The sequence below is a fragment of the Erinaceus europaeus genome, chromosome 2 (assembly GCF_950295315.1).
Source record: "Erinaceus europaeus chromosome 2, mEriEur2.1, whole genome shotgun sequence".
NCBI lineage: Eukaryota > Metazoa > Chordata > Mammalia > Eulipotyphla > Erinaceidae > Erinaceus > Erinaceus europaeus.
The window spans coordinates 45030631-45044096 of record NC_080163.1 but is presented as its reverse complement, the minus strand read 5'-3'; the positions used below and the strand labels follow the sequence as shown (position 1 = coordinate 45044096).

Sequence of the window (13466 nt, the reverse complement as noted above, 5' to 3'; positions counted from 1 at the left end):
CCCTGGCACTCAGAGGTGGGACTTGTGGTGATTTTCAGTAGAATCTGCTGCTGGTTTTTACCCACACACACTCTCCTCTGCTTCTGAAGAAAGTTCCTGGAGCTAGATGGTGGTGTACCTGGTAGAGTACTCATGTTGCAATACACAAGGACCCAGGTTCAAGCCCCTGACCCCCACCTGTAGGAGGGAAGTTTCACAAGCGGTGAAGCAGTGCTGCAGCTAGCTCTCCTTCCTCCTTATTTCCTCTCCCTTCTTAATTTTTCTCTGTCTCCACTCAACAAATAATTAAAAAAAAAAAAATTGAAGGAGGACTTACTGCCTTCCATGTATTTGTATAGCACTTTGAGCTCTTATCCATAAATGTGTGTACTATTAACTATGACTTTCTAATTCCTGAAGTGGTTCAAGTAGTGATCTTGGAAACCCAGGCCTGGAGGAGAATGCATTTTTCTCCCAAGACTGACTTGGCTGAGTGTCAATAAAGTGCTTAGCAACTACAAAGAATCTCCCTGCTTTTTGTTCTTAGATTTATTTATATCTTAGATATGAGAGAGAGAAATAGAGAATTCCACATGGGACACACACACATAGAGAAGAGATATAGACACTGTGGTGCATGTGTTGCTGGGACTGAATCAGGAACCTCAGACATGCAAGTCCAGCATCCTACCTGTTGAGCCGTTTCCCCAACCATTCTCCCTGTCTTGTTTTTTTCTTTTTGATATTTGAAGCAATAAGGAAAAAAATCAACACATGTAAATTAGAAACAAATCAACCTATGGAGCAAGAGAAGATGGCTCAGCAGTAAAGCACCCACCTTCTCTGCACAGGGCTCTGGATTCAGCCTTCTGCGCACACAGGGCAACAAGGAGAACTCCCCAGGAGGTGGAGTAGTGCTCTGCTTTCTCTCTCTCTCTCTCTCTCTCTCTCTCTCTCTCTCTCTCTGTCTCCCATTATAAATAATGAAAAGATCAGCCTGTAAGTCTATTTGCACTTATATTTATCAGATGCTCCAATAATCATTTACCATTTACCATATGAAGTAGGAATAAAGACTCGGGGAAACATCAATTCCACATGTACATTCAACCCATCTATTGATGTTAGTACCGACTATGCACCATGGACTGTGCTAGGCTCTGGGGAAGCAAGAAACAGCAGAATGGAGCTTTTTAAATCCTTGCTTATATGTAATTGACATTCCTGGGTGAGAGAGATAGCATAATGGTTATGCAAAAAGACTCTGATGCCTGAGGCTCACGCAGGTTCAATTCCCCCGCATCACCATAAATCAGAACTGAGCAATGATCTGGTAACAATAAGACAGTGTATGAAAGACTCAATCTGCCTGGACCACAGGTCTGCCCCTGATGGAAGCCACACTGCCCCTTGGGTCCCAGGCAAGTAGAAGTCCAAACAGTACCCTTGAAAGTGAATGTGAGCAGAAAACCCACAAAGCTATCTGTAGTGCTCGCCAAAACATTTTTCAGGTTGCATTTCTAAATTGAAGTAGAAAACACAGTGCCCTTGTTTACAAAAAAAAAAAAAAAAAAAAGCCAAGTCCTTCATGAAAGGAAGGGAGCAGCAAGGAGTAGCTGGAGTGCTCTCACCCCCCTGCCTTGGAGAAGGTTGGTGTAGAACCACCCTGTGCTGGACTGACAGGCCATGCTTATCTGAAAGGGAAAATTTAACTTCAGGGCGGGCTTTATGTTACATCTGTGGACTTAATAACGATCATTATGTTGTCAGTGTACAAGACATGGTTCAAAATAATTCTCCTAAAAGTCACATTCTACTAGCTTCCTGCCCCCCTCCTTGTCATCTCCGCCCTGTGGCTTCCCACATTCAGCAAGCCCTTCCTCTTCCTCCCCCCCCCACTTGCCAAGCGATGGCAAGGGACATATGGTGCTCTCATCACTGGAGTGGTCTGTGATGCTGATGGAGTTGGTGGCAGTGCCTCTTCCTGTCCTGTCCTTTGGAAGGGGGTCCAAAGAAACCCCATATTTGAAAAAAAAAAAAAAAGTAAAAATAAAAAGCAATGCAGCAAGACAATAGTTTCATTTAAAAAGCATATAGGTCCTCCAGATCTTAACAAGATTAGAAAACCTCTGTTTACTACAAGAATTGTTTCAGGAAGGGAAGTGAAATCTGGCACATGAAAATCCCATTTCTCCCCGTTCTCAAGATAGTAACTCTGCTGCCATATGCCATGTGTATTCCATCATCACAAAACAGTACTGTAGTGCACTGGGGACAGATTTGCTGCTGTGGTGGCGGCTACTGCCGCCTCCTCCACCACATCCTTCTGTTGCTTGGATAAAGCTGAGGTCTGTGGTGCTGCTGTGAGATTCTTAGAAGATTAGCAAATGCTCCTGGCAAGGACCCTACAACCTGGTTTGCACCATGAGTTCCTTGGGCCCCTGGGAGCCTTCACTTTGGAAAATACATGCAGTAAGACTTAGATACTTTCTAAATAAGGTAGATCCCAGCAATCTTGTGTCCTCTCACTAGCCACCCCCACCCAACCCCTCTTGCTTGGAAGATGATTTAAGGTTGAGATGATGTGAATCTTCTGTCTAGGAGTGGCAGGCAATGCTATTACTAGGAATGTTACCTGGGTGCCTGATCTGGTCCCCCTGTGCCCTCACCTTTAGACCCAGGACAATTACTGAGTCTTTCTGGGCCTCAGTTTCCTCATCCATAAAGTGGAAATAATAATAGGGCTGACTGCATAGCTGGCTACACAACTAGAGAGATGCTGAGCACTCTCTACAGGGACTGTGGTTCCCCCACCATGTGCATCCTCACCCTAGGAGAGAGGATAAAATAAAAAGCTGACAAAGGGGCCAGGTGGTGGTGCGCCTGCGGCAGCACACACATTATTATGTGCAAGGGCCTAGGGTCAAGCCCTCTGTCCCCATCTGCAGGGGGGAAAGCTTTGTGAGCAGTTTAACAGTGCTTCTCTCTCTCTCTCTCTCTCTCTTATATCTCTCCCTTCCTTCTCAGTTTTCTCTCTATAGAAAATAAATATTTTTAAAAACCTAAAAAAAAAAAAAAAAAAGCTGACAAAAGCAGCCGGGGAGATTTCTCAGTGGGCAGAGTGAAGGACCTGCATGTACAAGGTCTTGGTTTCAATACCCAACACTGCATATGCCAGAGGCATACTCTGGACTGACTCTCATTTTTATCAACTAGTGTTATTACTGCATGATGAATCCAATACTCCCAGTGGCCATTTTCCCTTCTTTTTTCTTTTATTTGAATAGGACAGAAAGAAATTGAGAGAAGAGGAGGAGATAAAGAGCATGAGAGGGAGACACCTGCAGACCTACTTTACCACTCGAATTTTCCCCCTTGCAGGTGGAGAGGGTTTGAACCTGGGTCCTTGCACATATGTGTGCTCTACTATGTACACCACAGCCTGGCCCCTGTAATTGCTTCCCCGCTGAACATGGGCGTTGACAGGTTGATCCATACTCCCAGCCTCTCTCTTTCCCTAGTGGGGCAGGTCTCTGGGAAGCAGAGCTCCAGGACACATTGGTGGGGTTGTCTGTCCAGGGAAGTCTGGTCAGCATCATGGTAGCATCTGGAACCTGGTGGTTGAAAAGATAGTTACCATACAAAGTCAAACAAATTGTTGACCAATCATGGACCTAAAGGCTGGAATAGCGCAGATGAAGAGTTGGGGGTCCTCCATTTTGTAGACAGTTAGTAGGCGTATATCAGTTATATTCCAAAGGGCCTATGGCTATATTAGTTTTTCTTTTTCTTTTTTCCCATGAGCCTGAGATACGATATGCAGGTGGATCCAAGATATTGTCTGGGGGGAGATGATGTCATGGCTGGAAAAAGGACCAGAAAGCTGGATCAGGGAAGAGAGTAGCTCCCTAATATGGAAAAGGGGTATAAATATTGTTGACCGTAAACCCCATTGATTTGATATGATCTGGGGCCCATATACAGCTTAGGAGCCTATGTGACCTCTGCATCCCTGTAGATCTGAGCTCATATTCTGTGGTCATGAGAAGGAACATTCCAAGCTGCCCCAATATCGGCCCATCTTCCTCAGGTATAGCATAGAGTATGTTGTCCATTCTCCCTTCGGAGGATGGAACATTCTCTACCATAGTTGATCCACATTGAGGGCAAGGTCCTATGGGGGCCCACAAAGGTGTCTATTGTGTTGTTTCTGAAAAAGATGAATAGTAACAATGGAGAGAGGAATTTATTCGAGGTCTAGGCCCATCATGTCTGTTTGGAGACCTCAGGAATCCCTGATTAGGGCCCCAGCTGATGGGGTGGCCTGATAGTGACTAAAGAGTCATCGTTAAAGTATGCCAGTCTCTTGCCCTTACTCAGTTTTTGCAGTCCTTGCTATGGCAAGTTTAGCTTTGGAGTGAGTGAGAGAACTGTAATAGGAAGTAGGTGAGGAGGGTATCTAAGTCTAAGTAGACACTATTTCATTATGAACTTTATACTGACTCACTACAGACTATTGTGTACTTTTGCTTTCAGGTATATATTTTGCCCTAATTTATGGATACATGTGAACATATGCTCTATCTTACGGGACCTGGTCTATATCTAGGTTTTGGGACTTTGTTAAGAAGTGAACCTCCTGAAATGGAATTAAAGAATACTATGAAAGGAAAGTCTCACCTGAGTAAATGAGGGTGAAGGGTTGACATTCCATGCTTGAAGTCTCTGGACACAGTCTGAAGTGAAGCATGCTGAGGTGGTAGTCGTTGTGTTGATTAGGTTGGGATTGGAGGATGGAAAATCACTTGGTATGAAATGAGAGAAACATTCAGGAAAGTGAGCCCCACCCTAGAGGTTCCAGGACTGGGGGAAATATAGGCTCTATAGTGGAAATGTGAGGTTCCTGCTGTCTTAGGGTTTAAGAAGACAATAGATAGTTATTGCTATAATCACATTATTTGGCAATTGGGTTAAGTTCAAAATATCCCTTTGTTAGGATTTGCTATACCATACACAACATCACCATAATGTATGTCTTTTGACATTATTTGTATATAGCTGTGCCACCGGTTGCTTCTGTTCTCCCTGGTCTAAGCTTTTGAGAGAGTCAACATATCAAACACTCAGCCTATGTATTAAAAAGACTCAGTCTGTGCATTAAAAAATTTGAGACATTCAATCAATTTTTCCCTTTCATATTAATTAATTAGTGATTTATATGACTTCAAATTCATAGGAGTGTACACAAACACCATTCCCACCACCAAAAGACTGTGTCCCATCCCATCCACTCTTTCTTCCCCCCACCCCCACCCCGTGAAGCTGACCATCCACCCTCACCCTCAACCCAGGGTTTTTACTTTGGTGCCCTACTCCAGATTTAGTCAAATCCTGTTTTTAGTTTCCCTTTCTGTTTGCTTTCCCAACTTCTATTTATGAGTGGGATTATCCCATACTCATCTTTATCTTTCCGACTTAGCTCACTTAACATAATCCCTTCTAGCTCCATCCAAGATGGGTCATAGAAGGTTCATTGTTCTTAATAGCTGCATAGTATTCCATTGTGTATATATACTACAGCTTCTCAGCCACTCATCTGTTGTTGGGCACCTGGGTTGCTTCCAGGTTTTAGCTATTATGAATTGTGCTCCTATGAACATGGGAGTACACATATCTTTTTGGTTGGGTGTTATGGTGTCCTTGGGCCATAACCCTAGGAGAGGAATTACTTGGTCCTATGGAAGGTCCATGTCTAGTCTTGTGAAAGTTCTCCAGACTGCTCTTCACAGAGGCTGGACCAATTTACATTCCCACCAGCAGTGCAGAAGGGTTCCTCTGTCCCCACAGCCTCTTCCAGCATTTGTTGCTGATGTCCTTTTTGATGTATGCTATTCTCACAGTCATGAGGTGGTATCTCAATGTTGTCTTTATTTGCATTTCTCTGACAATCAGCAACCTGGAGCAATTTTTCATGTGTTTGTTAGCCTTTTGGATCTCTTCTGTAGTGAATGTTCAGTTCATATCCTCTGCCAATTTTTGATGGGGTCATTTGCTTTTTTGTTGCTAAGTTTGCTAAGCTCTTTGTATATTTTGGTGGTTAGTCTCTTGTCTGATGTATGGCATGTGAAGATCTTCTCCCTTCTGTGAAGGGTCTCCTTGTTTGTGTGATAGTTTCTTTTTTTTTAAAATTTTTTATTTAAGAAAGGATTAATGAACAAAAACATAAGGTAGGAAGGGTACAACTCCACACAGTTCCCACCACCCAGTCTCCATAACCCACCCCCTCCCATGATAGCTTTCCCATTCTCTAGCCCTTTGGGAGCATGGACCCAGGGTCGTTGAGGGTTGCAGAAGGTAGAAGGTCTGGCTTCTGTAATTGCTTCCCCGCTGAACATGGGCGTTGACTGGTCGGTCCATACTCCCAGTCTGCCTCTATCTTTCCCTAGTAAGGTGTGTCTCTGGGGAAGCTGAGCTCCAGGACACATTGGTGGGGTCTTCAATCCAGGGAAGCCTGGCCAGCATCCTGGTGGCATCTGGAACCTGGTGATTGAAAAGAGAGTTAACATACGAAGCCAAACAATTTGTTGAGCAATCATGGATCCCAAGCTTGGAATAGTGGAGAGGAAGTGTTAGGGAGGTACTCACTGCAAACTCTAGTGTACTTCTGTTTTCAGGTATATATTTTGCAGTAGTTTATGGGTACGTGTGAACATAAGCTCTCTCTCACAGAAACTGGTGTATATCTAGTTTATGGGACTTTGTTAGAAAGTGAACTACCTGAGATGAAATTAGAGTGTACTATAAAAGGAAAGGTCTCACCCAAGTAATGAAGCTGAAGGGTTGTCATTCCACACGTGAAGTCTCTGGACACAGTCTGAGGTGAAGCATGTTGAGGTGGCAATCGTTGCATTGGTTAGGTTGTGATCGGCGGATGCAATATTATTTGGTTTGGATTGGGAGATGCATACGGGAAAGTGGGCCCTATCCAAGGGTTCCAGGACTGGGGGAAGTAGGGGCTCTATAGTGGAGATGTGAGGTTCCTGCTGTCTTAGGGTTCAAAAAGACAATCGATAGTTAATGTTATCATCACATTATTTGTTAATTGGGTTAACTTTGAAAAGTCTTTTTGTTATGGTTTGCTGTATGTGTGATAGTTTCTTTGGCTGTGCAAAAGTTTTTCAATTTGATGTAGTCCCATTGGTTTGTTTCTGCTTTAGTCTTCCTTGCAGTTGGGTTTGTTTCATCAAAGGTATCCTTGAGGTTTAGGTGGGAAAGTATTCCACCAATGTTTTCCTCTAAGTATTTGATAGTTTCTGGTCTAACAACCAGGTCCTTGGTCCATTTGGAGTTGACTTTTGTTTCTGGTGAGATAAAGTAGTTCAGTTTCATTCTTCTGCATGTTTCAACCCAGTTTTCTCAGCACCATTTATTGAAGAGAGCTTCCTATCTCTATACTTTGGGGCCCCTTATCAAAGATTAAATGTCCATAGGCGTGGGTTTTAAATTATGTTCCACCGGTCTGTGTGCCTATTTTTGTTCCAGTACCGGGCTGTTTTGATTATGATGACCTTATAATATAGTTTGAGATCTGGGAGTGTGATGCCTCCATTTCTGTTTCTTTCCTCAAGATTGTTTTGGCAATTTTAGGTGTTTTCTGGTTCCAGATAAATTATTGTAGTTTTTGTTTTATTCTCTTAGAGAAGCTTGGTGGAACTTTGATGGGTATTGCATTAAATTTGTATATGGCTCTGGGGAGAATATTCATTTTGAACATATTAATTCTTCCAATCCATGAGCATGGGATGTCTTTCCATTTCTTGGTAACATTTTTTATTTCCTTGAATAGTGACTCATAGTTTTCAGTATACAAGTCTTTTACTTCTTTTGGTCAGGTTTATTCCTAGGTATTTTATTGATTTTGCTCCAACAGAAAATGGGAATGATTTCTGGATGTATTCTTCAGTTTTAGTTTTTGCATAAAGAACTACCACTGATTTTTGTACACTGTTTTTGTGGCCTGACACCTTGCTATATTGTCTAATAACTTCCAGTAGTTTTCTGCTGGATTCTTTAGGTTTTTCTATGTATAATATCATATCATCTGCAAATAGTGAGAGATTGACTTCTTCCCTTCCTATCTGTATTCCTCTGATTTCTTTCTATTGCCTGATTGCTATGGCAAAAACTTACAATATATGTTGAAAAGTAATGTTGATTACTTTTCATAGTATCAGCCCAGTCTAGTCCACGATCTGAGGGGGAATGATTTCAGCTTCCGTCCATTGAGTATGATGTTGGCTGTAGATTTGCTATATATGGACTCCACTATCTTGATGAATTTTCCATCTATTCCCATTTTTTGTAGAGTTTTGAGCATGAATTGCTGTTGGATTTTGTCAAAGGCTTTCACTGCATCTGTTGAGATAATCATGTGGTTTTGGTTCTGCTTTCATTGATCTGGTGAATGACATTGATTGACTTATGTATGTTGAACCAGCCTTGCATTCCTGGGATAAATCCCACTTGTTCGTGATGAACAATCTTTTTGATATACTGCTGTTTCCAGTTGGCCAGGATCTTGTTTAATATTGTAGCATCTATGTTCATCAGAGATATTTGTCTGTAGTTTTTCTTTTTTTTGTTGTGTCCCTATCTGCTTTTGATATCAGGGTGATGTTGGATTCATAGAAGGTGGAAGAGAGTATTCCTGTTTCTTTGATATTGTGGAAGAGATTATTTTAAATTTCTTTATTGGGAATTAATGTTTTACATTCAACAGTAAATACAATAGTTTGTACATGCATAACATTTCTCAGTTTTCCATATAATAATACAACCCCCACTAGGTCCTCTGTCATCATCTTGGACCTGTATTCTCCGCCACACCCCACCCACCCCAGAGTCTTTTACTTTGGTGCAATATGCCAATTCCAGTTCAGGTTCTACTTGTGTGGAAGAGCTTTAGAGGTGTAGGTATTAACTGTTTCCTGAAGGTTTTGTAGAATTAGTTTTTGAAGCCATCTGCTCCAGGAATTTTGTTGTTGGGAAGATTCTTTTTTTTTTTTTTTTTAAAGATTGTATTTATTGATGAGAAAGATAGGAGGAGAGAAAGAACTAGACATCACTCTGGTACATGTGCTGCCGGGACTTGAACTCAGGACCTCACGCTTGGGAGTCCAGCGCTTTATCCACTGCGCCACCTCCCGGACCACATGTTGGGAAGATTCTTAATAACTGTTTCAGAGGAGACTTCCGGAGGCAGGGCTATGAGCAGCAGCAGATCTGAATCTTTCTTCTCCTCTCCTCTCCTGGATCAACTAGGAATACCAAAGGAGACCACCTGGGACTGAAACAAGACAGGACTAAAACGACTACAGGAACCCACCAAATCAGGTGAGTGCAAACACACGTGGCTGGTGACAGAGAGGAGCCTAGGGAGAGACTAAGTGGCTGGTAACAGTACGACTGTCTATCAACTGAGACACCACCTCCAGTCTGTTCCACCAACAAGGGGACAGCTGAAGGGAGGAGAGGACTCCCTGGAGACTCACCAAGTGCAACTCTGAGTCTCCATTGCTACTGCCCTCAGAATCTGGAGCAGCGACAGGGAGGGACACCGGGGGACAGAGATCTAACCAGGAAACTAAGGAGAAGACCTATACCTCGGTGGCATAGCTGTGGGGCCGTGAAAGACTCTTTGCATAACCACTGGACTATCTCTGCCACACCCTGCCTTATCTCTTGGTCAGGAGTCAGTGATTAAGTTAAGAAGCCTACTTATAGTTAGAAGCCCTCAGGCAGAGGCAGACTGGGAGTATGGACCGACCAGTCAACGCCCATGTTCAGCGGGGAAGCAATTACAGAAGCCAGACCTTCTACCTTCTGCAACCCACAATGACCCTGGGTCCATGCTCCCAGAGGGATAGAGAATGGGAAAGCTATCAGGGGAGGGGATGGGATATGGAGATTGGGTGGTGGGAATTGTGTGGAGTTGTACCCCTCCTACCCTATGGTTTTGTTAATTAATCCTTTCTTAAATAAAAAAATAAAAAAAACAAAAAAAAGAAATTAAAAAAAAAGATAGAGACAGCCATAAAAAAAAAAAGGTAAAATAAAAAAAAAAAAGAAGAAGCCCTCAGGCTCCCATATCCTACAGAGAAGAAAAAAAATTTAAAAAGAGGTTTTTAAATCACTGAGCTCCAACTCAGGGATTAAAATATTATTGAAACAACTGTTAACTTCCACTGTTGTGAACCCTTTAATTACCTTACTTAGACACAAGTCAATCCAGGATATAGTGATCAGTAATTTGAAAAGTACTAAGAGAGGGAGCTCCTAACATAATATATAAAATGATTAAACCAACAAGAAGAAATATTGGAGAACAAACCAGGACAAGAGTCCAGATAAAAGCCCCCAAAGGGTGAAGCACAAAATAATGAGTTCAACATCCAAACATTAGCTAAGGAAATAATCACAGGGGTGAGTAACGAGTTTGAAAGAATTATCATCAGAAATACAGGAACAACAAATGAGACTCTGGAAGAAAACAGTAACTATCTCAAGGTTATTAGAGAGCTGAAAGCTGAAATAGCTGAGCTAAGAACACAACTAGTTGAACAAGCTAAAACAGTATCAGAACAGGGAAACAAAATAGATGAACTCCAGAAAACAGTAGAGGGCAGAGAGAATAGAATCAATGAGGCTGAAGATAGAATTAGCAAGATTGAGAACGAATTAAAGACAACTAAAAAAGAAGTAAGAGATCTCAAAAAGAGATTAAGAGATGCTGAAAACAACAACAGAGACCTATGGGATGACTTCAAAAGAGACAATATACGCATTATTGGCTTACCAGAGGAAGAAAGAGAGGGAGAGGAAGAAATCATTCTTCAGGCCATACTAGCTGAAAACTTCTCTAGTCTAGACAACATCAAAGACATAAAGATTCAAGAAGCCCAGAGGGTCCAAACAGAATTAACCCAGACTTAAAGACACCGAGACACATCATATTTAGAATGGAAAGGAATAAGGATAAAGAAAGGATCCTGAAAGCTGCAAGAGAAAAACAAAGAGTCACCTACAGAGGAAAACCCATAAGATTAGCAGCAGACTTCTCCACAAAACACTACAGGCCCAAAGAGAATGGCAAGATATCTATCGAGTGCTCAACGAGAAAGGCTTTCAACCAAGAATACTATATCCTACTAGACTGTCATTCAGACTAGATGGAGGCATCAAAACCTTCTCAGAAAAGCAACAGTTGAAGGAATCAACTATCACCAAGCCTGCCCTAAAAGAAGTTCTGAAAGGTCTTCTATAAACAGTCAGACCATCATAAATAGGACATATATCAGAACACTCTAAAACTCTACAAGAATGGCGTTAAAATATCTTCAATCTTTGATATCAATAAATGTCAATGGCCTGAATTCACCTATTAAAAGACACAGAGTAGGAAGATGGATCAGAAAATACAACCCAACAATATGCTGTCTACAGGAAACCCACCTAACTCAACAAGACAAACACAGAATTAACGTGAAAGGATGGAAAACTATCATACAAGCCAATGGCCCACAAAAAAGGGCAGGAACAGCTATTCTCATATCTGACATGATAGACTTTAAAATAGATAAGATTAAAAAAGATAGGAATGGACACTACTTAATGCTCAGAGAATCAATCAATCAAAAGGCCATAACAATTATTAACATCTATACACCCAATGAGAAGCCATCTAAATACATCAAGCATCTACTGAAAGAACTACAGCAATAAATTAACGGCAACACAGTCATAGTGGGGGTTTTCAACACCCTACTCTCTCAACTTGACAGAGCATCCAGGCAGAAAATCAGTAAAGACATAAGGGAGCTAAATGAAGAGATAGATAAACTAGAAATATTGGACATTTTCAGAGTCATCCATCCCAAGAAACTGGAATACACATTTTACTCAAATCCACATGGGTCATTCTCAAGGATAGACCATATGTTAGGCCACAAAGACAGCATCAGCAATTCAAGAGCATTGAAATCATCCCAAGCATGCTTCTCAGACCACAGTGGAATGAAACTAACACTTAACAATCAACAAAAGTTTAGTAATAGTCCCAAAATGTGGAAGCTCAACAGTACACTTCTTAACAACCTCTGGGTCAAAGCGGAAATCAAGGAAGAAATCAAAATGTTTCGAGACTTCAATGAAAACGAAGGCACAAGCTATCAAAATATTTGGGACACAACTAAGGCAGTACTAAGAGGGAAGTTCATAGCCATACAAGCACACATTAGGAAACAAGAAAAAGCACAAATAAACAGCCTGACTGCACATCTTAAAGACCTAGAAGAAGAAGAACAAAGGAATCCTAAATCAACCAGAAGGTCAGAAATCACTAAAGTTAGGGCAGAAATAAATAACACTGAAAATAAGGAAACCATACAAAAGATCAACGAAAGTAAATGTTGGTTCTTCAAAAGAGTGAAGAAAGTCGACAAAACTTTAGCCAGACTCACAAAACAAAAAAGGGAGAAAATTCAAATAAATCAGATACTAAATGAAAGAGGAGACATCACAACAAACACCACAGAAATTCAACATATCATGCGAGACTTTTTGAACAACTATATGCCACCAAGCCAGAGAACCTGGAAGAAATGGATGATTTCCTAGATACCTACCAACTTCCAAAACTAAGTAAAGAGGAAGTGGATAACATGAACAGGCCCATCACAGCTAATGAAATTGAAACAGTTATCAAAAATCTCCCCAAAAATAAAAGTCCTGGACCAGATGGTTTTACAAATGAATTCTACAAAACCTTCAAAGAAGAACTAATACCTCTACTTTTAAAAGTCTGCCAGAAGATTGAAGACACTGCAATACTCCCTGCCAGCTTCTATGAAGCTAACATCACTCTGATACCAAAAGCAGACAGGGACACAACCAAAAAAGAAAACAACAGACCAATATCTCTAATCAACATAGATGCTAAAATACTGAACAAAATTCTAGCCAACTGGATACAGTAGTCTATTAAAAAGATTGTTCATCATGACTAAGTGGGGGTTATCCCAGGCATGCAAGGTTGGTTTAATATACATAAATCAATCAACATGATCCACCACATCAACAAAAGCAAGACCAAAAACCACATGGTCATATCAATAGATGCAGAGAAAGCCTTTGGCAAAATACAACATCCCTTTATGATCAAAACACTACAAAAAATGGGAATAGAGGAAAGTTTCCTGAAGATAGTGGAGTCTATATATAGCAAACCTACAGCCAACATCATACCCAATGGTGAAAAACTGGAAGCATTTCCCCTCAGATCAGGTACTAGACAGGGCTGCCCACTATCACCATTACTATTCAACATAGTGTTGGAAGTTCTTGCCATAGCAATCAGGCAGGACCAAGGAATTAAAGGGATACAGATTGGAAGAGAAGAAGTCAAACTCTCCATATTTGCAGATGACATG

The 13466-nt window shown here is 41.3% G+C and overlaps 2 protein-coding genes across 3 annotated transcripts in view; one reads left to right on the top strand and one right to left on the bottom strand.

The window, feature by feature from the left end:
* Positions 1 to 13466, top strand: part of PFDN1 (prefoldin subunit 1) — a 964801-nt gene that overhangs the window by 153795 nt on the left and 797540 nt on the right. The gene's annotated exons all lie outside the window — the stretch shown is intronic.
* The window catches only part of PURA (purine rich element binding protein A), a 145608-nt gene continuing 136694 nt past the window's right edge, over positions 4553 to 13466 (bottom strand). Inside the window, exon 3 of the transcript XR_009546414.1 lies at positions 4553 to 4783. The gene's annotated coding sequence lies outside the window, so the exon portion shown is untranslated. The remainder of the gene's footprint in view (positions 4784 to 13466) is intronic.